This window comes from Cavia porcellus, unplaced genomic scaffold (assembly GCF_034190915.1).
Source record: "Cavia porcellus strain 051 isolate PalLab524CR breed Dunkin Hartley unplaced genomic scaffold, mCavPor4.1 scaffold_4, whole genome shotgun sequence".
Classification (NCBI taxonomy): Eukaryota; Metazoa; Chordata; class Mammalia; order Rodentia; family Caviidae; genus Cavia; species Cavia porcellus.
Window position 1 is genome coordinate 114,706,751 of NW_026947487.1, and position 27,769 is coordinate 114,734,519.

At 50.4% G+C, this 27,769-nt stretch overlaps 1 protein-coding gene across 1 annotated transcript in view; it reads right to left on the reverse strand.

Annotated features, from left to right (window-relative positions):
* Positions 1–27,769, reverse strand: part of Cdyl2 (chromodomain Y like 2) — a 158,057-nt gene that overhangs the window by 25,331 nt on the left and 104,957 nt on the right. The window lies entirely within an intron of this gene.

The window sequence follows — 27,769 nt, forward strand, 5'->3', positions numbered from 1 at the left end:
CTTCTTTCTCCTCTTCCAAATCAATTACAATGGCTTTGCATTTCCATAGCTTATATTCTAGCATTCCAGGTGGCCAGAGTGTGCCCTGGGTGAAAAGGTTTGAGCACTAAAGACAGGTCCAGGCTCGGGATGCTTCCCTTGTCCACCTCCCTGTTAGAAGCATCAGGAGCCCCTGGGAGTCCTGAGGAAAGCGTGTCGTGTCTGCATTGCCAAACTTTCCTCCAAGGCGAGTCTGGGAACACGCTAACATGTGTATTTTGAAAACTTCCCAGTCCAGGGTGTGGGGATGGACCACAAGTTGTCAATATCAGACATGAATCAGACTACTGATCATATGGACATTAAAAGGGTAATAAAAAATACAATGAACAACCTCTGCTCATTGATTTAATAGCTTACGTAAAATAGAACAACTTGCTTGGAAGACATACAAATTTCCAAAATATAAATGGGGCAATACATAAGTTTAATAGGTCTCTATTAAATAAATGGATTCAATAATTAATAATCTTCTAAAAGAAAATGTAGTAGAAAGTGAATTATACCAAACATTTGTGGAAGAAACACCATCATTCCCACAATCTGTTCCAGAAATCAGAATCAGAAACTTCCATATTGTGGCATTATTCGAATAGCAAAACCATATAAAAATGTGGTAAGAAAACAAAACTCTAGACCAGTATCTCTCATGCACATGGGAAAGTTTTCAAGAATATTAGCAAATCAATGCTAGCAGTGGAAAAAGATAATTGTATGCTACAAACATATGCAAAGCTGATCCAACATTGGAAAATTAGTCAGTGTAACCTGCTGTATCAGTAGGCTGAGGAAGAAAACAATCCTATAATCAGATCAACTGGTACAGGAAAAGCATGTGACAAAATCCACCAACTTGACAAAGAACAGCTGTCTGCGGCTACCACCAGACCTACAGGTGCGAAGTTAGATGCCTTCCCTTTCAGATCTGACACAAGCAGGGATGTGTTACCCGTCCTGCTCAGCATCACCTTGGAAGTCCAAGTTAGTGCACAAACACAAGGAAAAAGGAAAGAGAAAGGGAAGAAAGGGGAGGGGAGGGAAGAGAAGAGAAGAAAGGGTTGGGTTCCAGAAATTGAAAAGGAAGAAATATTATGAATTTTGCCTACATATGGCAAGATTATTTAGAAAGCACGACAGAATTAAAGGGGGAGGGAATCAACTGATCCTGGAACTAATATTCAAATTCAACAAGGTCACAAGGTACAAGGTCAATACACAAGTCCTCACTTTCCTGTACACCAGCAATGGATTGGAACTTGATATTTAAGAATAATAGCATTTGCAATGGTACTCGAAATATGAAATACGTGTGAATCTAATAAATATGTACAGGATCTCTTTGTAGGAAACTACAAAACTCTAATGAAAGAAACCAAAAAGGATCTAAACAAATGGAGAGATTCTGTTTTCGAATTAGAACACTCAACAATTTTAAGATATCAGTTCTTCCTAACAGATGACATTTTGTAGATATTGTCAAACTAGTTCTTTATTTAGGAAGGAAAAATGATCCAGAATAGCCAAAATAATACCTCAGAGTACGAACAAAGCTGGAGAACTCCCACTAACTGATTCCAATATGAAGATACAGTAATCAAGGCAGTGAAATATTGATAAGTAAGATCAATAGAATGGCGACCCCAGAAGAGACCCAAATAAATGTAGGGACATGAGCTCTGGGGGAAAGAACATTATTTTTCAACAAATGGTACTGAAATACACATCCCACATGCAGAAGAAAAAGTGACTCTGGACACAGACTTCACACTTTTCCCAAAAAACGACTCAGAGCGACTCTGTTAAATGCGAAATGAAAACTAAAAATGTCTAGAAGGTATAAAATGAAACCCTAGACACCTTGGGCTGGTGATGAGTTTTCAGAAACAGCCCCAAAACCAAGTTCCATGAAGCTAAACATTAGTAACCTGAATTGGTAACTTAAGGTTACTAAACTTCAAAACTCCTGTTCCTTGAAGGACACCAGTAAGAGAATCAAATGAGCTACATGCCAGGTAATAATATGCCGTGAAATATGTACGAGAGATTTTGTGTTCAAAATATAGAACTCTTGAAAAGTAAGAAAACAACCCAATACTTAAACACTGGAGGAAACAACTAAAAAGATACTTCAGCACACAAGCATACTGAAAAACGCTCATCATCTTTCATTAGGGAATTAAAACAAGAAAACGAAAGCCAGGAGGCATACACATGTACCGGTCAGCTAACACCCAAACGACCGACGACACGAGCTGCTACTGAGGGGACAGAGTGACACGGATTCTCTTCACTGCTCGTGGGAATATGAAGTGTACGACTCCTCAGAAAGGCCATCTGGCCTTCTCCTGCAAAACTAGAGAGACCCAGGTACACACCGTAATCCCAGCTGCTTGGGAGGCCAAGGCAGCAACACAGCGATTCAAGGCCAGGCTGGGGAACACAGCAAAACCCTGCTCAAAATGAACAGCAAGCTCAGGGGTAGAGCGCTTGCCTAGCAAGCTCAAAGCCCTGTGCAAAAGGAAATGCAGTTTTAGGGTACACAAGCCAGCAATCATCAGCATTTCTAAGAACTCATGTGCTAAGACTATTTGGAAACCTTCATCCACAAAACAAATGTAAAACAAACAATTATCCCAGTTATCCCAAAATGGAAGCAACTGATAGGTCCTTTAACTGTGGAATTAATAAACAAGCTGGTACCTCCGTATGATGGGACATTACTCAGTGATAAAAAGAAATCGCTATCAAGCCACAAAAATGAGTGAATCTGAAACGCACATTGCTGGTAAAACAAACCAGTAGGCAAGATCACTGCATTGAGAGACTCCAGTTAGAGGTCGGGTTAGAAAAAGCAAAGCTATAATGACAGTGAAAAGATCAGTGCTTTCCGAGTTCAAAAAAACGAGTTAAATAGGTGAAGCACAGGGGATTTTTTTTTAGGACAATGAGATGATTCTGTATGATATCATCATGGAGAATACAAGACATTCAGCACTTGTCAAAACCTAAAGAACTTTACAGTGCAGAGAGCAAATGTGACAGCATGCAAATTTTAAAATATCACTTAGGAGACTGAGGGGTCCCGGGGTGGCATGCATAATGTGACAGGAGAATGTAACGGTGTTATTATATAGGAAGCGACCTTACTGAAGGTTGGAGGGAAAGGCACTAACATAAGAACACGTTAGAAATGAGTGGATACTGTAAAATTAAAGGAAAGCATGCCTGATGTAAGCTCCATCTGCAGTGGCTGGCCCCGATTCCCACGGAGGACAGAAGGGACCACTCTGAGGCTGCGGGGCATGTACACGCCATCAAGAGATTCAGCAGGTGAGAAGCAGGCAGGAGGTGAGAGGTTTCCATCCCAGGGTGGGGTGCACAGGGGAGCAGACGTCATAAGTGCAGCGGTGTTCAGCTAGATCAGGATCTAGAAAGTTGTGTACAGAGCTAAGGGTGCGTGCTCAAGGTAGAAAACGCACACGTGTTTCCTCGCTGTGCCAGCTGACAGGACCCAGAGTCAAGACATCCCAAGAGCAAAGGGCACACCTGGGACCCGGAGCCTGGCTTCCAGGACCATTCATCCTCCGTCAGCGGCACGAGGGCACCTGGAGAAAGGTCAACTCCAAGGACAGGACAAGAGGGATCTAAGGTAAGCGTGGAGCACCAGGGTGGAAGGAAGAGCTTAGACAGAACACAACAGAACAACCTCCACAATAATGGGGGTTTGTCAAAAGGACGCCAGGGCCAATGGAAAGGCTCCTCATGTCCAAAGCTGGAAAAATTGAGCAATGAAATAAATAACTATTGGTGGATTATAACTAAAACTACAAAATATCTATAAACCCATTTGACATAAATGACTACTGGTGGATTATAACTAAAACTACAAAATATCTATAAGCCCATTTGACATAAATGATTGAATGAATAATAAATGCAAGAAAAGAGTTAAGTTCCAGTTAGAATCCTAGATAATTCACATGGCTACTCCAGCTCCAGGGGAACGGAGCGTAACTCCTCGTTCTTTAAGGGTACCCCAGGCACAGTAACTTCTGCCCCAAAGGACAGGGTGGGATACAGGTTGGGGGGACCCAACAGATGCATCTCAGCCAAGACCACAGACGACCACGGACAGCATCCATCATGGTAGATCCTGTCCATCCATCGTATGGAAACTTGACACGATAGGATGGCAAGGACATTCAACCTCTGGGGTCTCCCCCCAAACTGACAACCCCAGAGCAACCAGAAGAAAAGAAACTGCACACAAATCCAATGAAAGGACATTCTACCAAATACATGAGACGTGGTCCTCAAACCGTCTTAAGGTCATCTAAGAGAAGGAAAGTCTGAGAAACTGTCACAGCCAAGGAAGAGCCAAAGGAGACATGATGCCTACATGTAATACAATTTTTCCCAAACGTTACGTAAAAACAAAGGAAGCTTGAATGAAGTGCAGACTCTAGTTCATGATAATACATATACATATATATATATATATATATCAATCTTGGCTCATGGATTTTAACAGAGGTCCCATGCTAACACTTAGGCCTTCACAGAAACTGGCTGGTGATGTAGGAACCCCGTGTTGGCCTCCCAGTGTTTTCTGTAATTCTAAAACTATTCAAAGGATAGAGTTTACTTTAAAACATGCATCTTGGAAATCAAGTTCATTAAACGGCAGCACTGCCCAGGCGGCTGTGACCCACAGCCAGGTTTGCAAACTCTGACCCTGTGGTTCTAGCATCCCGGTGGCTGGAGGATGGTTAGGGATCAGCCTGCTGGGCGTGCTGAGCTGCTGCTTTGGCTCTAGGGCCAGGCTCTGAGGATAGGGGACTGCACAACCCAGGGGGGCGCCCTGCCCCCAGGAGCTGCTCACAGGCAGAGTGCAGCAGCCTCCCCCAGGTCCTCTGCAGAAAAGCAGAAGCGGCACACAGATAACCAAGGTCTGAACACCTTGCACGCTGGGTGGCGTCAGGACTGCTCTGGGGGACAAAGGCAACCTCTCCGGGTGGGCGCTGACATGGGGAGGAGGGGAGCAAGGAGGCAGCCAGGAGCACTGAGTAAGTGCTAAGCACTCTGCAGGTGGAGTCAGCAAAGAGGCCTCCAACACTCGCAGGCAGGGGGACTTTGCCTTAACAAGAGCACTGTGTGGACACAGCGCAGACCCACTCTGCATCCCGAGGCTCAGGGAGGGCAGAAGGGTCAGATAAGGGAACATGCTCCGAGAAGCCAGTTTAGAGTAAACAGTGAAGAAACAGCGGCTCTTACTTGCTTTAATCCCCACAGCCCAGCTTTGCACGAAACTGTTCTGCAGGTTTCTGCAGCAGAAGCCTCGTCTCTGGTGACAGAAGGTCTCAAAGACAAGGCCTCAGCTATCTGTGACCCTGCTCAGCACTGTGCTTGTGGCACCTGAGCCCAAGGTCCTGCAGGTGCCCTCGGCTCCTCACCTGATCTCAGCTAAAAGTGACAGGGCGCAGACCTTCATCAGCACCAGGGGTCTGGGAGCTTAGAGCTGGGGTCAGACAGGGATCAGAGCATGAACCAGGACATGTGCTGACCCTGCCCTCCTGCAGGCCGGGGTAGGGAGGTGGAGCAGCAGCCCCCAGGAAGGGGACGCTACAGGAGGCGAGGACGCTGCAGGGCACAGGGCACGTGCCAGTGTCACCCCGAGGCTTCTGTGAAGCCTGCCTCATTTTGTAGTTTTCCATTACTCAAAGCAACTGGGCTTTGTCAAACATCACGATGCAGCTCCTGACACCCAGCGGGATGATTTAATGAACTTCAGAAAGCGAACACGAGCATTTAATTAAAAGGCTGCATCGTGGAAGCTGTTTCTTCAGGGTTCACCTCGAACCCTGGGCAGCAGAGCTGGGCTTCCTGATCTGAGCTGGCTGGGTTCTGCAGCAGCCTGGGCAGATCTGGTTTGCAGAGGCCTCCTAGAAGCTGAGCAGCTCGAAGCCTCTGGGGGGCCAGGCTGGGTGGGCTTCCTGCAGCCCAGAGAGTCATGGCACCCCATAAGCAGGGGCTGTCACAGGAGGAGGACTCAGGCTCCCCTTTCTGAGCAGCTCTGAGTTGCTCAACAGCCCTGCAAAGCAGCCACTGTGGGTCCACTTTACAGATGAGGATAAGTGAGTACCTTGTGGATGCCACAGAGATCTTATTAAATGGGAGAGGCAGGACTGCAGCCAGCTGTCTCTTTGTATTCATTCTTTCAAAATCTAATTATGGGCCAGCTGCTCTATGAGGAGACAGGGCTCCAACACAAATCGAGAAAGAAGGTCCCTGCCCGCATGGGGCTGCTTCGATGAAGGGGAGGAGGAAAGGGTTGGCAAATAACTCGTGCCTAAATAAGATTCATAAATAAGAAGGTGGATGACGTATGGGGTGACTCCGGGCACGAAGCCACTGGGCACAGGGTGAAGCAGAGGGATGACGGCTCCAGAACTGGACAAGGCTGTGGGCCTGGGAATCCTTTGGGACCTTAGGCTCAGTTGGCCGAGAGGCACTCGGAGCTGTGAGGACGCTGGGTCAAGAAGGGTGAGGCACCACCTCGAGAGCCTGGCCATGCATGTCACCGCAGGGGCCACACTGGATTCCACGTCCTCCACTCTCACCCTCTCCCTGAGGAGATGTGGCTCCGGCCGCACTCTGTGCCTGTCACCCGGCCTCTGGGGCCCGTGTCTCTGGCTGAAAGCTGGCCGGACAGGCACTGCCTGTGCCAGGAGCATGGGAGACAGACCCGGAAATCCTGGCCCGTGTCTGTGCAGGAGAGGTTGGCAGCCACCTGAGCGCTGCGGCACCAGCATCCTTGTTCCTGGGCGGGGTTAAAATTGGCCACTTTTGGGGTTGTTTAGAACCTGCCAGGTCACCCAGGCACCTTCCTGGTGTTGGCTTAAGGACAAGGCGTTTGCAACAGAGGGACGAGCCATGGACCCTTGGACCACGCTCTCCATCTCCACCCTCCCAGGCCCATGCATCTCAGCCCCCGATGGGATTCCACACCCAGGAAACCAGGTAAAGGCCACCCAAGGGCCACTGACGCATTCCAAACCCGGACCCCATCTTGTGAACCCTGCTGGGCCCTGAGACACCACACCTGCCCCCCAGCACTGTGGCAGCCGGAGGACACAGCAACACAAGGCTCACAGGAAACTCCCCGTCTGGCCGGCTTCCTCCCTTCTGTTCCCCAGGCCTTGCTTCAAAGCCCAGAGGACCCTTTCCCATGAAGGCAGCTCTGCAAACTCCTCTGCACCACGCACAGGGAAAACACAGAAGGCGAAATTTTGATGAGCCTTCGTTCGCAAACAGGAGAATCAGCTCTGGGACCCAGAGGCAGAGCATTCCCAGGAGGCCAATGAGCAGGGTTCAAGGCGGGGGGCCCAGCAAGAGGACCCAGGGGACAACGGAGATTCAGAATCTTCCCTGCAGGATGGGGAGGGGACCCAGGCTCTGGGCCATGCAGGGTCACCAGGGGCTGAGAAGTTGAGTCCCACTGCACCAGGAAGTCAGAGCAAAAATAACACAGATGCACTGCCTCCCAGGAACTCAGAGCCAGGTGGAGGCAAATGCAAAATCAGAGAAGCGGGGTCAGGAGGAAGCAAAGGAAAAGGAAAAGAAAAATCTCCCTCTCAGAACGAGCCTGCACACCAAAATCCCGAAGCCGGCCGGTGTCCCGTGCCGAGCACCCAACCCACAAAACCAAACCGGAAGCCTGAATGTTTTCAAACAAAATAACCAGGGGATCATGAAACAAGGACTTTAAAAGAGGCTGTCACATGCTCAAAGTGACAGGATACAAGAAAAACATACCTAAGATCAACTAGAAATCTAAACTAGAAATCAACTAGAAATCTTCAAACCAAAAGCAGAAAGCAGGAAATGGATGATGAGCAGGATAAAGAACTAACTGAAAAGCAAACACTGAGTAGGAGAAAATATTTGTATACCACAGGTAAAGGACATGTCCCCAGACTGTAAAGGACTTGTAAGTATTTAAGATAGAATCAAAAACTCTTCCAGGGGAGGGAAAAAACCAGCAAAAGATAAGAGCAATTTACAAATATAACATCCAAATGGCCTTAAACATAAGATTTCAACTTCATTTCAAAGAATACTACAAATTAAAATTCATAATAAAATACATGAAAATTTATAATAAAATACATGAAAATTTAAACTACTCCTAAATATTAGTTTCTTAGCCCTTGGGCCAGCAGAAACTGAACATGTTGAGAATACACCCCGCTAGAGAGAAGGTGGGGAGTCAGGCATTCCCTTAATTGTGGGGCGCATACTACAGGGTACAGTCAGGTATGGAAGGGGATTTGGTGATACCTCAAAAAGCTGTCTCTACGCTTATTCTCAACTCCTAAGCTTACTTCTGTACTTTGACGTGGAAATATATCTCCAATGGTATAAAAATATGCATTCATAAGGTTATTCTTTTTTCTTTCCAAATTCATTTTATTTCAAGGATAAAAAGAAAGGAAGAAAAAAACTACAACAAAATTTCAAAACACATCCATCAGGGGGAAACAACGACACATATATATTGTGCACTGTCATCCCCAAATCATCCTGCCAGAGCACAAGACATCTGCATTCAATTGAAGATTATTCATTATAGAGTTATCATGGTAAATATTGGCAACTACCTAAGTTCCCAAGCATAGATTGCTAGCATAAACTCAGGTACAGCTACACAATGGAATATTACGGATCTGTAAAAGATGAAGAAGACTTCCCCTACAAACTAAGATGGGAAAATAGCATAGGTAAATCAGCTTATTTTTGCAAAAAAGAAATACAGGAAGAACAAACCAGAAAACAATGAAATGGGTTAATCACACACAGTGGGCTGCGAGAATGGAAAAGAAGGCATACACAGTTCTCTGGGTGTGTATTTTAGCTTGAATTCTTAGAAATATGTTAAAGCATTTCAGATCTAGAATAAAATCAACAAAGAGGAAAAACACATGCAAACAGAAGTGAACCTAACCATATTTAAAACAGTGTGACCACACTGAAAGGGGACGGGGGAAGAACCAATATAAATTACTTCTGGACACAAAACTGTGATTACACACCCTGAAATAAACCTCCAGTTCTTACTAGTGAGTTTGCTGTGCACAGTGGCAAGGGCGGGGCAACTCCAAAAGTAGTTTATGACTAGTACAGAGTGAGCATGTGACGCTGTGCGAAAGCGTCCTCTGTACGGAAGGAGGGACAAACAGACGAGGATGGACACGACAAACATCGAAATAAACAATGGCAGCAATGGACTGGACACCACCGTATAAAGTAAGAATCCTTTAGTCTGCAGGGATAATGACTGACGGACGGATGAGGCACGGGGTGGGCGGATCAGGGGTTGAGGAGATGGAGGGAGGGATGAGGGAGGAAGAAGGACTGACATCATCATCAAGAATTCCGGGGAAAAATGCATCGATCGCATCATCCAATCTCAAAGAAACAGCAGGCAAACCTAAACCCTCAGTAAAACAATCAACGTGTATCTTCAAAAATGGCACTGTCCTTAAAGGCAGCGCAACTGCTGCGGGTTACAGGAGACTACAGGGACAGAGTGACTGAAGTATGTGGGACCCTAGTCTAGCCTGGGCCTCATACTGGAGGAGATAAATATCTGCAAGACACTGGCGTAACAGACAAAACTGGACTATGAGCTGCGGATTAGCAGCATTGCAGCAACGCAAAACTTCGGGAATTTCATGACTGTACTGTGCTTACTTAAAAAGAATATACTTTTTCTTAGAAAATCTCTGCACTAAATATTAAGGAGGTAAGGATGCATTATTGGTATCATCTACAATTAGATGGTTTATAAGAACAATAATTAGTATATAATGTGCATATGTTATATGTGTGTCTCTACACATACACGTATACATATACATACACAGAGACACATGCAAAGGTATTAGATATGGTCAAACGTTCACACAGGTGAATCTGAAAAGGCATCCTTAGTGATGTTTTCTGCACGTCTGAAATACTTTCAAAATAAAAAGCTTAATGCTTTTTTAAACACTAGTATCCTGCAAATAAATAACCAAATTAAACTTTTGTACAAGTGACAGCTCTAAGGAACACTCAAAGAGATACCAGTAGAATATTTTCTAGAACATAAAAAGCTCTCTATCTGGCAGAGCACTTGAGGTACCGAGCAGGATTAACAAACAACTAATAATGAGACTGCAGAATGTCCTCGGTAAAGGAAAGTGCTTAAAATGCACCACAGGGAGAAAAGTAACATCAGCGAGAAGGAATGAAAGGCAGGCAACAATAACACAGGCTTGATGAAAATGATCTGCTGTCAAAATGCCAAATAAGCCAATGTCCAAAGAAAAAAGTCACTATCAAGAGTTTCACACCCAGCTAAAATAGCATGTAGAGGGCAGGTAAAAAGGCGATTTTCAGAACTCCCACACTAGACCAGTTACCTACCAGTCTCCAAAAGAAATTTTGAGAGAAACTTCAGAAAACTAAAGCTAATTAATTGAGAGAAGATAGGAGGAGAAGAGAAACAAAGCAGATCATCTTTTTTCAGTAGATACAATTATTGGTTGTAAAAATAATTATTTTTGATGTTTGACAACATTAGCACCCAAAACAGTAACAAGATGTGGAAGAGACACGTCCAATGACATGTTAAAGCCAAAGAGAGGTTCCTTGCTCTGTTCAATACGAACATCTCATTTTGTTAGAAAAAAAGTCATAGCTGATATGTGTGCTAAATATACCACGTCACCCCAAGGGGAGGGGGATCTATAGAATTCAGACGGGTCGGGAGAGAGAATGAGAAAGAAAGCTGTGAAAGGGTAAAAAGGAAGTGTAAAGTACAGCAGTAGAAACATTCCAAATATAGCTTATCATGCTGGTCTGCAAACATTAAAATTTATTAATTAGAAGATAGAGATAACCGGATTAGACAAAAGAATGAAAGTGGAAGATGCCCTTTGGAAAGACGTGAAAAGCAGAGAGAGAATCTTAACTCTGCTAATACCAGGGCAGGGATGCTGCCCACGCAACACAGAAACAGAGGCAGAGAGTCAGAGCTCTCGGCTCACACTGTCCGAGTACAGGTGACACACACAGATCGCAACCTGGCATCTGGCAGACAAGGCGACAACTTCCCTGACCAGAGGTCAGCTGTCTGCAGGTGCAGAGGCAAAGGACTGTAGTGCTGGTGGGAGTACAGAGGATGGAACAGACCAGGGATGAGCACCGAGCACTTTCACCAAGCAGCATCGTGTTTCTGGAACACAGCCACTCCTAGAAGGGCTCAGCGTCCACGCCACATTCTCCACCAAAAGTTAACCAAACGCCAGGCACAGAGAAACATCAAGATGCCCTGCGATGCAGAGGAAGGAAGGGAAAGTTCAGACATCACCCAGCGATGCTTCCCTGTGATCCACGCTGGTCTCACGCTTAACACAGCCATCCCTGGATTCCAGGGCAGCTCTTCCAGGATCAGAGAAGCTGGGCTTGGAGCAACGTACCCTTGCCCTACAACAACCCCAAACTCAGACACATACATCCCCATGCTGCTAAGGACTTTCCTCCGTCTCTTCTCTCAATTTCCACTATATAATACTCCTAGTTGTTGAGTGGGATCCACCCAGGTTCCCTCGTTTTGGTCCTCATCAAAACTCTGTAAAATATTCATCCTCATATGACACATGAGAAAGTCAAAGTCCAGTCATGTGATGGGGTGAGGTCAGCATGCAGACACATTCCAGCACTGGGACTTTGAACTTCGTGCTGGACCTGAGTATTGAGTTCCGAAGCCTGACCCTGGACCTGGACCTTCCAGGTTTGGCAACCAGGATGTTTTGCTCCTCTTCCCAAGAGCCCAGTCCTTGTTGGCCACGGCAGAAAGGACAATTCACACATTACCCCCAGTCCCTGGGTTGCATGACGCTGTTACCCAGAAGAGCTCAAGCCACTGCACTGCCATCATCCATATCTTGACCTGATGTCCCACCAGACTGTGGTCTCCCTGGGGACAAGCCTGAGACATTTCCACCTGTGTGTACGCAGCCATGAACCCAGCACCCAGAAGACAGCACACACTCAACGACCTGTCCATTGGGTTTATGAGCCAACCACAAACAGAGAAACCAAGGCGGGCAAGCCCAACACATCACTCACCAGATTCCCGGGTACCACTCCCAGTGCTTGCCCCACTCACAGGGAAGCCTTCGTAGCCTCAGGAAGCGTCAGCCTCGCTTCCAAAGCTCTGCATTTGTCTTGCGCATGACAATATGTACTTTCTGGTCCTGCATCCAGAGACTGATTCACTCTCACGTCACACCTGGCTCCCAGCAGCAGAATGAGATCTCACCTCTTGCAGACACCCGAGCACACCGTGTGGTGTGAGTACTATGAATTTTCCTTCCCTCGAGAAGAAAATAGTAGCACCTTGGATAGCAGGGGCCATAAGAACATGGAAGGAAGCTGAGAGGACCAGATCATTCTCCTTCCTGGGGGGACACTCGCCTCCTTCCCACTTGTGAATCTCAAGCGGCCCAGAGCAAACCCTCTGTGACTCTCTCCCCATTCTCCCTCTTGTCCTGCTGTCTGTCCACCTGAATTTACAGCCGGCACCGCGATGCCTCCCATCATCAGGCATCCTCATCGCGACACACCTGGCCCCAGGGCGCACTGCTGGCAGGAACAGGTGTGGACCCGCCCTCAGAAGTCAGCACTCTCACTCAGCTCTGCCCAGCACAGCACCCTGCAATGACGGTGCTGCAACAGCTGCATGGTCCGGCACGGGGGCCAGCGGCTACTGAGATCCTTTGCTTCATTTTAACTAACAAATTTAGCTTCAGCACCCGGAGCTGGTGCTGGGTAATTATCCACACCTTGAAGACCTGACACACCCTGACCTAGCATTTCTTGAAAATCCAGTTTCCTGCTCATTCCCAGATGGAACCCTTTCTTCTTTACTAAGGGTTGAACCAAGAGCCTCTGAACTCCATCCCCAGCCCCTTTTTTATTTTTTATTTTCAGACATATCTTCGTAAGTCATTAAGTTGTCCAGACTGGACTTGAACTTACGATCCTCCCTCCTGCCTCAGCCTCTCAGAGTGCTAACACACTGAGATTACAGGTGGACACCAGCATGGCCAGATTCCAGGTGGCTTCTTAAAGGCAAGGGCTGTGGTCCTTAGTCCTATGACTTCAGAACCAGTGGCGCCTGCACAGAGAAGGGCAGAGACCCTCATCTGCAGAATTACTGACTGCTACACAAGCACTCGAAGACCTACAGAAGTTCCTCCCTCCCAACCAAAGGAGAGGGGGTGGAAAGCAGGGAGAGGAAACATTTCTCCTGCAGGGCCCCTGAAAACACGCAAGCACCAAGAGTGTTTATTCTTCCCCTCCCCCTCCAGCATCATCTTGGGAAGCAGATACAGTCTGTAAGGAGGAGGAGAAAGCACCAACCCAAAGGCAGCCTGGCCTGGAGTAATTCACTGTGACTGAGGCAGGAGAAGTGACAAGCATCATCACCCTGCAGCTGAGCAAAGCCCGAGCCCTAGGGAACGTGCACCCTGGGGATGTGGGCCAAGGACTCCCAGCTGGAGTGCTTCGCTGAGCAAGCACAGGTCTTGCACAGGAGTCCTTCCTGGGCTGTGCTGACACAAACGGGACCCTCCGGCAGGCAGGCTATCAGGATGCCATGCAGGAGAAGAGGAGAGCACGAAGTTCAGGTGTGAAGACCCAGCTCTGGGACACATCACAGGGAAACGATGCGCGGCCAGGCCATCAGATTCACCAGCTCTGGACAGCAGCTTCCTTCACCAGCCCGGGGCCAGGAGGCCAGGAAGCAGGAACAGAAGCGGCTGCAGCTACAAAAACCCCTGTGACTGCTCTGCCACATGTGCTGTGGGACTTCAGATGCGACACACCCTGAGCCCTGTCCGTGCATGGCTATCTCACAGCTGTCACCAGGCCAGCTCCCAATGGTCCCCACACTCTGCATCCCTCATTCCAGGACCCCATGCAACTACAAAGCTCAAATCCACAGGTGCATTAAGAAAAAAAAATCCTAGTCGTCACCTGGCACACTCTAATTATCCCATACACTCTGGATTTCACGAAAGTCGTGGTTCTGAGATTGCTTAGAAGAGCTGGGAGTGATGATTATATACATCCAGTGATGTTTACCGCCAGGCGTCTAAACATTCTAAATAGCAGAGCAAAGCACGAATTCAAAATGCAAAGGAACCAGATTTAAAGGAACTACAGTTACAGGACAAATCACGTGTCCCGTGTTAAAACCTGCCAAGTCGGGCCAGCTCCCAAAGCAGTGCTGTTTTGCCAGACTGCTGGTACACAAGACGCCGAGCGAGGTGGTCAGGGTATAACGTGGCCCTGTTTCAAGCTCATTTGTCCTTTCTTGCCACTGCTGTGCTCAAAGCGTGCAGGCCTCTCCCTTCTGGTCTCACTCTGCTTTGGAGCCTCGCCTCCCACTCCTCCCCGTTAAACACCCTGATGCTGAGAGCTGTCTGAAGTTCTCAGTTACTCTGGGTCTCCCAGCATCCAGCCGCTGCCTCAGCTGTCCCAGTGGCCAGCAATACCACTCCAGCCCACTTTCGCACGAGTCCTGCAGAGCCACCAAGGGTCCCTGTTCCTGGGAGCTGTCTCCTGGGGTGGATCCCGGCCCTGCCTGAGTTCTCAGCCCTCTGGGCTCTGCAGCAGGCAGCCAGGGATCCATGGATCTCTTCATTAGCATAATCAGCTTCGGGTTCTTTGGGAGATTGTGTTGGGCCCCATATCCTCCCTTCCCAGAGCGTTGTGGGTGCAAAGTAAATGCCTGTTTGACTGAATTGTAGGGAACGATTATCTCAAAAGGCTAAAATAAGGTTTTCAAATTCTCACGGGGGCTCCCTCAAGCAGCAGGAGAGCAATGGTTAGCAATGGTTAGGAGCAGGAGTCTGAGTGCAAAACACCCAGAGCTGAAGCCTGCGCAAGCCACCTACAGCTAATGCATTCCCCTCTGCCTCAGTTTCCACGCCTGCAAACTGGGAGTGATGGATGCCACCTACCAGGGTAAACTAAATTACTACACTGACCGTACTTGGACCAGGCCACGGCTCACAAACAGGGCTCAGGAAGGGCTGGGGATTCTGACAGGAAAAATGTGACTTTCTTTGCCATTTGCTTCTCTGTTTCTCTTTTCCCTAGACTGTGAGCATCTTTTTCTAAAATTCATCATCCTATTCCTCCCAAAACAAGGTCCCCAGTGACCCACTGGCTGGCCACACTTGACTCAGGGCAGTGTTTCACAGGGGTCTGATAAACAAGAATGCGTAAATGGAGTGCACAGGCGAGGTCACACATCTTCTGCAAATCTTCTTACTGGAGTAGTTCCCGTGTGTACACATCCTCGTGTGTCCAAGCCCTTGCATCCTGCTGCTCTCCACTAAGACACCACCTTCTACCTCATCTCCTTCCCGAGGATCCCACGTCCCGTGGAGCTGCTTGTTGCGGTTTTTCTTTCCCATGCTCCAAGCCACAGGAGGAGTCACTGGAGAGAAGCGAGGCCAGCAAAGGGAATGTCTATATTTGAATCTTAGTGACTTTGCTCAGAATCCTGCTTACAGCATAGAGAATGAGAGAGAATCCAGAAGGAAGCTAACGGGGAATAAACTATTAGCGCTCTCTTGGACAGAAGAGCCCAAGATGAACGAGGGACAGGAATCTCGACTCAAGGACACACACGGTCACCAAGCGGGCAGGCGGGAGTCTCAAGACTGACTTCCCGGGAGGTCACAGAAGTGCGCTGGGCGTCCAGGACCTGGAGGCCAGGCCTCCCGAATTCACCTTGCTGGTTTGTGTAATGTGATGCATGTGACAAAGCAAGCAGTTTCCTGACCGTCAGCCCTGACGGGGCGCCAGGACACAGCGCTTTGCACCCCAAGCAGAGTTCTGTTTCCACACTCCTGAGGTGGAAGGGAAGACCAAGTGCTCAGAGACTCGCCTGGTCACTGCCTGGGGGACACCCTGGGTCCCTGACTTCCCAGGCCCTCTGCTCCCACAGCCACGTTTATCGCTCCAGCTTTCTCTTTCCATGCTGCGGCTGAGGCCCACAGCCATTTTATTTTATTTCCTTTTGGTGCGGTGCATCAAACTTGTGACCTGAGCTTGCCAGGCAGGCGGTGTGCCGCTGAGCTAACCCTCCAGCCCTCAGCCATTTTAAAGGGGAAATCTCAGGCCCCTTGCTCTACTCCGGACTGAGGAGTCCGCCACTTTCGTGTCCTGCGTACCATCAAGGCAGGCTGTAAGATTACCAAGGACAACACCACACAGGAAGGATGTCTTCTGACAGAAGGACACAGGGGTGAGAAGGACAGGGGTGACCCTGGACAGGGAGGGGCAGGCATGCAAGGAGGAGCCGGACACTGCCATGACTGCATGAGTACGGAGAGCAGCACAGGAGGGTCCTCAGGCAGACGGCAAACAGCTGCAGAAAACACAAGGGACGGGGACTCAGTCGTCCTTGGGAGTCCTGACAAACCCTGAGCTCCCCACGACAGTCACACGGCAGGAAGCACCACTCGAGCACAAGAGACACTCCAAGGGGGAGGGGCACTGGGACAAGGGACAGGGAGCTCTGACAGATGCCAGGACAGACCTGGCCTCAGGACCCCACTCTGAAAGCAGGAAGGGCTGCCTGCTCCCCGTCCTTCACCGGGCAGCTCCCTCGTTCAGCACCTGCTTCCCAGGCACCTGCTAAACGCCCGGCGGGGACAGCGCTGGAGACCCAGCTGCGCGCACACTCGGGGACCCTCCCTGCCTCCCCAGAGCTGCCGATGAAGTGAGGGAGGCAGAGCTCACTCAGTGCCCAGGCGAGGTCTGAGCCATCGGTGAAGAGACGCGGGTGTGAGTGTGCGGATGAAACTGGAAACTGATCTCGTCACGCAGCCAGGGAGGGTTCCCCGGGCACCACTGCTGCAGCCAGACGTGCAACGGTAATGGAGACCACGACCCGCGTGTGGACTGGTGCTGTGGGAGCCCAGTGCCGTGGTTCTCAACTGACCCTGACCACGGGCCACTCCCTGGGGCGCGGCTCCCCGCAGTGAGGCCTCGCACTGCTTGGACAGCCGTATCCCGGGCCCTGCCTCGCCATTCCTCCAGGCACCCTGTCACCGCTCCAGCCATCCCCTCTTCTTTCCTGGCTCATTCTGCTCTTGTACCGCATTCACCGTACCCTTGGCCTCCTCCAAAGGGCCCCTTCCGCTAAGCTGATCTTGGTGCCACAGTCAGGATCTTCGGCAGGAGGTCTCACAGTATGTCTGAACAATTCCCACACGACACAGTCACACAACTAGAGTACCTATCCGTGTAACACACATAACAGGAGATGAAGGCAGCCAGAGGGGCTAAAGCACAGACAGGGCCACGCAGAGATGCAGTAGGGAAAATGTGGAGCGCACTGCAATAACGGGACGACTTTCCAATGGCGACCCGAGGGCAGGGAACATTCTCAGGGCTTTACAGAAATTAACTCACTCATTCTTTACCCCCAGCTTACGACGTGTAACTATCTGCATTTCATCAATGAGGAACAGGGCCCAGAGAGGCTAAGCAGTTCACAGAAGCAGCACAGTGGGCTGCTGGCCGCCCAGATCCCTGTGTTCAGCGCATACTCTCCACCAGGGCGCTCCCAGGGACAGAGACGCCGGAGTACGGAAGAGGCTTCCTGGCTCAGAAATGCAAGTGGAAATAGTGGAGTCCGGACGAGCGTTCCAAAGCCAGGCCGTGGCCGGGCTGGCAAGAGCATGTACCCGGCGGGCAGCCCGGCAGTCATCAAAGAAGGAACAGTTAAGTCCCTGCACACTGTAAAATCCTGGGAGCTGGAACAGGACAGCAAAGCCGCATGTCCTGGCCCAGAGGACGCTCCCCAGTGGGTTACGTAACAGGGTGCTCTGGCCACCTCCGGACTTTACTGAGATGTCGCTGCAGGAAGGCCTTGGACATTCTAGAGAGATGGATGGATGGACAGACCAACAGGCTGTCAGATGCAGGATTATTCCTGTTCATCATTCCATCAACAAGTACTTGTACAAACAATATATACTGAATATATCACACGCAGTGTATAGCACAGTTAATGGTAAGCGGCCTCGTTAGATTGGTGACTGAATAACAGGTATCTAAAAGGTCAGCCACTAAGAGCAAGGCTTGCCTGCCACAGCAGGAGTTCAGCAAGTGTTATCTACGATGGCTCCTGTCACCAGCAGCACTGCCACAGCTGTTTGTCCAGGAGGTGGGGAAGGGAGGTGGCATGGGGGCCATGAGGAGGAGCTCCCAGAGGACGCTGGTCTGTCCACTGTCAGAGCCATCCACAGATACACGCTCCACCACCCTGGCCTCGCCACTATGATGGCCATGTGGAAACACACCCTCGGGCTTCTCTGCCCTAATGGAGTGAGGAGAGCATGGAGCTGGCAGACAAAGCTTTGGGGAGGCCCCAAAGTTCAACCTGGTCGGATGCCATCAGTCTCTTCTGGAGGCCAAATCAAATCCAGAGCTCGGGAACCAACTGGGGAGAGCTGATTTCCCCCTGGATGTGCCAGAAGTCAGGTTGCTGCTGGTCAGAGACTCACATTTTCCATCCCAGTCTGGCACCTTCCACGGGGCACGTGGCCAAGCTGGAGGAGGTCCGAGCATCACCACATAAAAGGGTTTTAAAGTTGCTCACTCTTGCGAGTCACTTACTGGCCACACTTTGAAAGGCAAAACATACAACCCCACGAGGCTTCTGTTGTTATGGGTTTGCATCATCACCCACACTTCTGAACACCGAAAGGGCCGGTCCGCATTTATTGGCCTCAAAGTAGGTGCTCGAAGTATGCACAAAGAACAGCTGTGTCAGCCAGAGCCGCCTCGGGGACACTGTGTGTGGCCTGGGACTCACGGGCTGGTCTGGAGCCGCCGCCCGGGATGCCGGAGCTGTCCTGAGTCGGCTCCCCTGAGCCCCTTCCAGGACTCAATGGGCACCCTGAGCAGCAGAGGTGACTGTAAAGGTCACAAATTGGGGTCAGTCTCAGGGCAGAGTGAGAAGTTTCTGGAACAGTCGCAGTTTTGAGGAAGTATGGAGGGGCCCATAACGGGCCCCGAAAGGTTATTCGGGGCTTTTACTGCTGCACTCTTCAGCGAGGCTGACACATACCCTTCCTTTCTCTTCCTCTACTTGCCTGGTTTGGAAACAGAGGTAATCCTGGCCTCAAGGGAGGAGCTGGGCACATGCAGGCAGGGTGGGGCCTGTTCTAGAAGGTTCCATAGACAGTTCTAGAACATCTGCACTTCCTCATGAAACCAGCCAGGTCTTCTGCTCCTTCTTTCTGCTGAGAATTTACAAACGACTAACTTTGTAAAGTTACATCCTTCTAGGAAGCTGGTCATTTTACCCAGGTTTTCAAACTCAATGGCACCTACTTCCTTAGGCCAGTATAGAATGCCGCCTTAATTACACGCTGAGGGTGTCACAGAAAGGGACCGGCCATCACTATTCCCTGTCTGCCCCAAAACACGTCTTTGTCAGTAACTAGGAAGACTTAGGAATTGCTCTTTACTGCCTCGAAGTCAGTCAGGGAGCAGTTAGTTGTGAGGCCCTCTCTGGAGTCAGACAGCCTGGGTCTCTCACCTGGTCCCCAACCAGGCACTGTAACCTCAGCCTCCACCTCTGGGAAATGGGCAGAACTCTGAGACTGCCTCAAGTACCTCTGACTGCCTCAAGTACCAAACATACTTTGTAAACTCCCATGTCCTACACCTCAGGTAACTTCTAAACTTCTAACTTAAAACTGAAGCTTTCCACTGAGCAAAATTCTGTAAATGCAAATATGAGATTAAAAAGATAAGCCCCTGAGTGTTGGGAGCCACAGCCCCGAGCCCGGTCGCCTCACTTGGCGGACGTGCGGCCTGTGGTAAAGAGTAAAGCCTGAGGTAGATTACCCCTCCCATCGAGCACGTTAGTTTCCTGCTTACCGCGTAAGCAACCCGCTCAACAATATAGTCTGCCTGGCAACTGATGATGTTAGCCAATCAGCTTGCCTTGCTCACTTTAACATGATTGGACACTGTATCCGTATATATACTGGTGCCACCCCTGGGGGGGAAGGAGAAGCCCGGAAGTAGAAGCCCAGAAGGAGCCGCGGGGAGCGGACCAAAGGAGGCTTCGGCTGGGAGCGATCCCAGGGCAGGCTGTACGGAGAAGAAAAATAAAAGAAAAGGTTGTCCACTGCCAGACTTTGTCGTGTGTCCTTCCTGCCGGCCAGGAGAGACATCGACATTTGGAGGCCCGCACGGGGACTGATCACCCCCGAGACGTGACAGCGGACAACGCTCCAGTACAGAGCTGCGAGACAGGTGAGTTGGGGATAAGCTTGGGCTCTGGGTGGCGCGCACCTACAGGGCTTTTAGACTCCCCTCAGGCTCACGCGTAAGTGGCGGATTCCTTGGGCCTCACGCGGTGAGTAACATATTAAAAGATGGGAAACATGCTAGGTAGCAACACTAAGAGCGAGGGTGGTTGTGGAGAAAGCTCTCAAGAGCTTACAAAAGTACGCAGGGTATTTGAGCAGGCCCAGTCAGGGAGCTCCCGAGAGGGGCCCGTCAAGGGGAACAAAGATGCTAGGGAGAAGGACGGGGCTCTAGCCTCGGAGTCGTCTGACTCCGAGGATGAGGGAAAGTTGAATGGCAAGGAGGCCAAAGAGACCAGCTGTCAGGAGCCTAAGTCGCTCGATAAGGAGTCGCAGGGTTCTTTCCCAGCGTTGCGCCGTGAATTGCGCTCCGCTCAACTTGGTCTGCGGAGGAGTAGAGAGCTCCTGAGCGCTCCCCGGCGCGAGAGGGAGGCGAAGCCTTCCGCCCCACCTTGGGGGCTGTTCCCGGAGGCGATCCCTGGCCACGAGGCGGCCGCCCGGGAGCTCCCTTCCCCTTCGCCAGAACAGGAAGTGATGCACGGGCCCCCATTTTCCGCCCAATCACGGCCGCCGTCTTATGCTCCGCCGCCGGCGGGTCGGTATTTTTACAGGCGGCTTTGGCAGGGGGGACGTTTGTCTCATGAGGTACATCCACCACCTGGGATAGATAGTGGCCCCTACGGGATATTTCCTGTACAAGTAGCTATGGGCCAGGGACGTAATGCATGGGAGCCTTTTGAGATAAAGCAGATTAGAGAACTTAAAAATGCAGTTACAACCTTTGGGCCGACTGCGCCTTACACCATTGCCATGCTGGAGAACCTGTCTTCTGGGCCCCTCACCCCCGCGGACTGGATTCAGCTGGCAAAGGCGTGTCTGCCCTCGGGCAGTTACCTGGATTGGCGAGCCTGGTATGCAGAGTTCTCTGCAGAGCAGGCTGAGAGAAACGCCAATCGGGGAAACCGGGGGTGGAACAAGGAAATGCTTATGGGAGAAGGTCGGCACGCTGATGATCAGACTCAGTTCCCCGGCGCTGTCTATGAACAAATCAATGCCATAGGGCTCCGCGCCTGGAAGCAGGTAAGTGGTGCCGGAACAGCCTCCTTGTGTCTTTCAAAAATAATTCAGGGTACCACAGAGCCATTTGTTGACTTTGTGGCCCGAATGCAAGATGCTGCCGATAAGATATTTTCTGATCCGGGAGTGGCTCGACCGCTGGTAAGGCAGCTGATTTTTGAGCAATGTACAAAGGAGTGCAAGGCAGCGATAGCTCCTCATAAGAACAAGGACCTCAACGCCTGGATTAGGATATGCAGAGAGATAGGGGGGCCGCTCTCCAACTCGGGAGTGGCTGCTCTCCTGGCCGCGGCTGTACAGCAGAGGGGACCTCGCGGGTTAGAAGGGGAATGTAAGGCTAAAGGGTGTTTTGCCTGCGGGGAGCCAGGACACATTAAACGTCATTGCCCAAACAATGCAGATGCTAGGCCTCGCCCTAGGAATGAAGAACCATATGTTTGTGGGCGATGCAAGAGGGGATCACACAAAGCTGAGGAGTGTAGGTCGGTCTTTGATGCTCAGGGCAACCGTATTTGTGGACGAGATGTTAGAGGGCCAAAAAACGGCCAGAGGGGGCCCCCTTCACAGGCGGGCCCCCGCCCCAGAGACAGGACAGCTCAGGATGGCAGCCTTCAACAAGGGCCACCCCTGGGTCAGCAGGTGTGGACCTCAGTGTCGCCTCCAGACTTATATTAGTGCCTGATATGGGTGTTCAAGTGGTTGAAACCACCTTTAAGGGACCGTTACCCGAAAATTCCGTGGGTCTGGTGATCGGGAGATCCTCCACGGCCCTTCGGGGTCTCATAGTAGTCCCGGGGGTCATAGACTCAGACTACACAGGACACATTAAAATTATGGTTCAATCTCTTGTGGGTACTATGGTAATCAATAAAGGAGACAAGATAGCGCAGCTCTTGCTGCTCCCCAGTCTCCACAAGAGATTCCCCTCAAAGCAGAAAATTAGAGAAAGTCAAGGTTTCGGTTCCTCAGGGGAAGTCTTCGAGGGACTCCATATAATACTTGATAAAAGGCCCATGCTCTCACTTAAGGTCAATGGCAAGAATATAACAGGGCTCCTAGACACAGGAGCTGACCGTTCCATTATCTCTAGAAAGGATTGGCCCTCCAACTGGCCCACCAACACTGCAGATAACACGCTGCAGGGCCTGGGGATGGTGTCAACTCCTCAGGTTAGTGCTTCAACCCTGCTCTGGTGTGATGAGGAGGGTCATCAGGGCCATTTCCAACCATTTGTGTTGCAGTTGCCAGTGTCTCTATGGGGAAGGGACATCCTCACTCAGATGGATGTCACGCTTACGTCAAACTGCTCCCCCCAGGCTAAGGATATACTCAGGAACCAGGGATATACCCCCGGCAAAGGCTTGGGCAATGCCCTACAGGGTCGGACATCCCCAATACCAGTAGAGAACAAAAAAGGTAGGCAAGGGCTGGGTTTTTCTTAGGGGCCGCTGAAGAAGCTCTCCTACCCACTTCGATCAAAATCACCTGGAGGTCAAATGATCCGGTTTGGGTACCTCAGTGGCCCCTGCCTAAGGAGAAGCTATTAGCCTTGTCAGAAATAGTCAGTACACAACTTAGATTAGGACACATTAAGCCGTCGACCTCCCCATGGAACACCCCCATTTTTATAATTAAGAAAAAGTCTGGCAAGTGGAGGCTGCTCCATGATCTAAGGGCGGTCAACGCGCAGATGCAGTCCCTGGGGGCGGTCCAGAGGGGGCTGCCAGCTCTCTCAGCCATCCCTCAGTCCTGGCCAGTTTATGTTATAGATCTTAGAGACTGTTTCTTCTCAATCCCCCTGCATCCAGAGGACACTCATAGGTTCGCCTTTACTTTACCCACCATTAACCAAGAAAGCCCTGATCTCAGATACGAGTGGATAACGCTGCCCCAAGGTATGGCCAACAGTCCCACTATGTGTCAGATTTACCTTGATTCCCTACTGGCCCCCCTACGGAAATCCTTTCCCAAGATAAGATGTGTGCATTACATGGACGACCTTTTGCTCAGCGGCAGGGACCCAGACATGCTAAATAATATGCTCGGCCAGTTGGTCGAGGCCCTGAGACAAGCTAATCTGCATGTTGCCCCCGACAAGATTCAGGGAGGAGAAATGGTGACCTACTTAGGCGCAAAAATCTCCCCTATGCTAGTCTCTCCACAGAAGGTCACCATTAGGACGGATGGCGTTAGGACCCTAAATGACATGCAAAAACTATTGGGAGACATTAATTGGATTAGGCCATATTTACATATACCGAATTCAGATCTCAAACCCCTGTTCAACCTTCTGAAGGGAGACCCAGATATAGCCTCCCACAGGAGGCTCACTCCTGAGGCAAGAGCTGCCTTACAGAGAGTGGAAAAAGCCTTAGGTGGGGCTACCTTACACAGAATTGAACCAGGGCGACCCTTTGATGTCTGTTTGCTACAGACTAGTCTACAGCCCACAGCGGTGATTTGGCAGAAAGGACCATTACTGTGGATACACCCTAAGGTCTCACCTGCAAAAGTCATAGAGCATTACCCGGAGGCAGTCGCTTCATTGGCCCTTGAAGCGCATGATAGAGCTGTCCAACATTTTGGCTCAGGACCACAAGCCATCCGAGTACCCTATACCGCCAGCCAGATCAAGACCCTGGCTGCCTGCATAGATACTTGGGCCATTTTGAGATGTGTTTTCCATGGGGATATAAACAATCAATACCCTAAAGACCCTATCTTGTCATTTGTCACTCAGCACCCTATAATTTTTCCAAAGGTTACTGCCTCTGAGCCATTAGTCCCAGCAACTACAATATACACAGATGGCTCCAAGACGGGGATAGGCGCCTATGTGATCCTAGGCAAGCCCCCGGTTACCATACAATTTGAACCTGATCAGCCTCAGGTGGTGGAACTGCAGATCGTTAAAGTGATTCTTGAACGGTTCTCAGAAGCCATTAATATTGTCTCCGATTCTAGGTATGTGGTCAATGCTATGCAAGTGCTTGAGACTGCCGGTTTAATTAGATCCACTTCCACAGTGGCTGGGCTGTTCCTGTCTATCCAGACATTGCTCCAGAACAGACACCATAAGGTCTTCACCACCCACATAAGAGCACATACATCCCTGCCAGGGCCCATGGCACAGGGGAATGCGGCTGCTGATACTGCCACTCGCCCGTTATGGATTTTTACCTTACTAACACCAATCGAGCGAGCCCGTGCCTTCCATGATAAGTTTCATGTCAATGCCAGGACACTAGCAAACCATTTCCATGTTTCCAGAGCAGATGCACGAGATATCGTGCGACTATGTGACTCCTGTGCCACATACAAACCTGCCATACCGATGGGAGTAAACCCTCGAGGTTTGATCCCTGGTGATGTTTGGCAGATGGACATCACACATATACAGGAGTTTGGGACTCTTAAATATGTTCATGTTTCCACAGACACCTGTTCTCACGTCATATTTGCAACAGCAGAAAACAGGTGAAAAAGTGTCTAATGTGATCAATCATTGCCTGGCGGCTTGGGCCGCATGGGGCAAACCAAAAATATTAAAAACTGATAATGGACCAGCCTATATAGGCAAAGCCTTCAATGAGTTCTGCAAAATGATGGAGGTTCAATTAAAACATGGTATCCCATACAATCCCCAAGGTCAAGGAATCATTGAGAGGGCTCATAGAAGCCTCAAAGAAATTTTACAAAAACAAAAAGGGGGAGTAGGCCAAGGCCTGGCCCCAAAGGCACGATTATCCATGGCACTATTCACACACAATTTTTTAAATTTAAATAATGATAATTGCTCCCCAGCCGTGGAGCACTGCAACCCTTCCCCCAACCATAAAGGGTGGGTGAAGTGGAAAGATGTCCTGACAGGACAATGGATGGGCCCGGATCCAGTGGTCAGCTGGAACCGAGGCGCGGTTTGTGTTTTCCCACAGGAATCGGGACGAGAACCACTGTGGCTACCAGAGAGACTGACACGGGCGACAAAGCCCTCGACTGAAGATCAGACCTGCCCTACCGGAGATCCATCACAGACCAACCAACAAGATGAATAAAAATAGCGGTAGCCCGAAATGGACAAGAAGATCCTCAGGCATATGCATGGCTCGCTCGCCTAGCCTACGACCGAGTCTAGGGACGGTGAGCTTCCCACACTCCTCCTCTAAAAAATTATGACATAGCTGGGTAGGAGAGTCAATGACGGGTAAGAGCGTACTCCCCCGGTGCGACTCAACCTAAGCCAGGCCCTACCCCATCCTGCACGTAAGCCGCTGGACTGTTAGATGCTGCCCAGGTCTAAATTTCTCTCCGAGGGGATTTCTTTACGGAGAGGAAATGAGTGCAAGCTTGTGTGCATCCAGGTTCCGTCCAGTTTGTGCCTGGCCCTAGAAAAAGGACGAGGGCCTCAGGGCCTTGGCAGACCATGGGACGGCCGACCAGGGTCTAAGCCAAGGACCTACGGTGGGCCTACGCATAGGGCATAAGCCTCTGCACCCAGTCCAGGAAGGGCTACGATGCGCACATTCATAAAAAATAAAAAAGGGGGAGATGTTGGGAGCCGCAGCCCCGAGCCCGGTCGCCTCACTTGGCGGACGTGAGGCCTGTAGTAAAGAGTAAAGCCTGAGGTAGATTACCCCTCCCATCGAGCACGTTAGTTTCCTGCTTACCGCGTAAGCAACCCGCTCAACAATATAGTCTGCCTGGCAACTGATGATGTTAGCCAATCAGCTTGCCTTGCTCACTTTAACATGATTGGACACTGTATCCGTATATATACTGGTGCCACCCCTGGGGGGGAAGGAGAAGCCCGGAAGTAGAAGCCCAGAAGGAGCCGCGGGGAGCGGACCAAAGGAGGCTTCGGCTGGGAGCGATCCCAGGGCAGGCTGTATGGAGAAGAAAAATAAAAGAAAAGGTTGTCCACTGCCAGACTTTGTCGTGTGTCCTTCCTGCCGGCCAGGAGCGACATCGACACCTGAGCCCTTCCCAGCCAGCTCACCTGCATTCTCACCGGGCCACCCTGGAGCGCATTAGCCTGGGACTAAGGTTCTCCAAGAGGGATTCCCGGACCAGCTACTGTCACTGACCTCCGGGAAGGGGGGTCCATGCTGGCTCCACCTTCCAGATGGTGGAGGTCTCAAAAGCCACAGCGCTTTGAAAGCATAGCTCTTCCACTGCGATCTGTAAAGGGACAATAATCGTGTGCATAGACAGCAGGATGCTAAACATCCTACAAGTGAAGGCTGAGATCACTGCGAGAGAGCAGCTGAGGGAAAGGGCAAACGTTGCACGCTCGTGGGGCTGACTCGCCCACGGGTAGGAATAACTCGGAACACACTGAGTCATGCATGTGTGGCCTGCGTAGTAAGGCCGGGGGACACATGACGATCCTGATGACACATGGGAAAGGTTCTCAGAAATCGAAAGTGGGCCCAGAGCCACAGGCTCAGCACCCACAGTGGGGCTCATGGGCCTCAGGACCCTGAGAATGCGGGGAGCAGGGGCCACCCTGGGCTGGAAGAGACACAGTGGGCCCTGGTTGGGGGATCCCATGTGCAGGGCACACATGAAGCTGAACAGCATGGATGCTCCAATGCGTTTGGACGAAAGCTGAGAGCAGTTCTTCCTGCCGGAACAGGGGGGCTGCCTAATCTCCTAGCACTTCCCAAAGGATAAAGCCTCTCTGCCTTGTCCTGTCAGACAGGAGGAGGAACTGTGTCGGGCTCTAAAGTTTTGAAGGCCAACTCCCATTCCACGTGCAAGCTTGCACCCCAAAGGGTAGCTCCGGATCTCCCAACAAGCGCACCTGTGAGCCATCGCTTACAACGGCACAGCTCTGCAGGGCTGCGTCTGCACCTGGGGCCGCCAAAATCCCACATTCGCATGTAGAACGCTCACCTATCCCTGGGATCTCCATTGGTTTGATCGGGGTGGAGCCCGTTTTAACAAGTTCCCCAAGGGACACTGAGGCAGATGGTCTGGGGACCACAGAGCATCTGTCATTACCGGAGGAGAATCAGAACTGCGGGCACACCGAGCCAAGGCGTGCTCACAGACGCTGCTGGGGACAGCGCGGTCAAAAGCCACAGCACCGCGGGGCAGCCCGGCTTCAGCACCGGCTCTCAGGGCACAGATGAGGGAAGGCAGAGCAAGCGAGTGGCACGCTCGGTATGGAAGCCGCTGCTCCGCATGCAGAA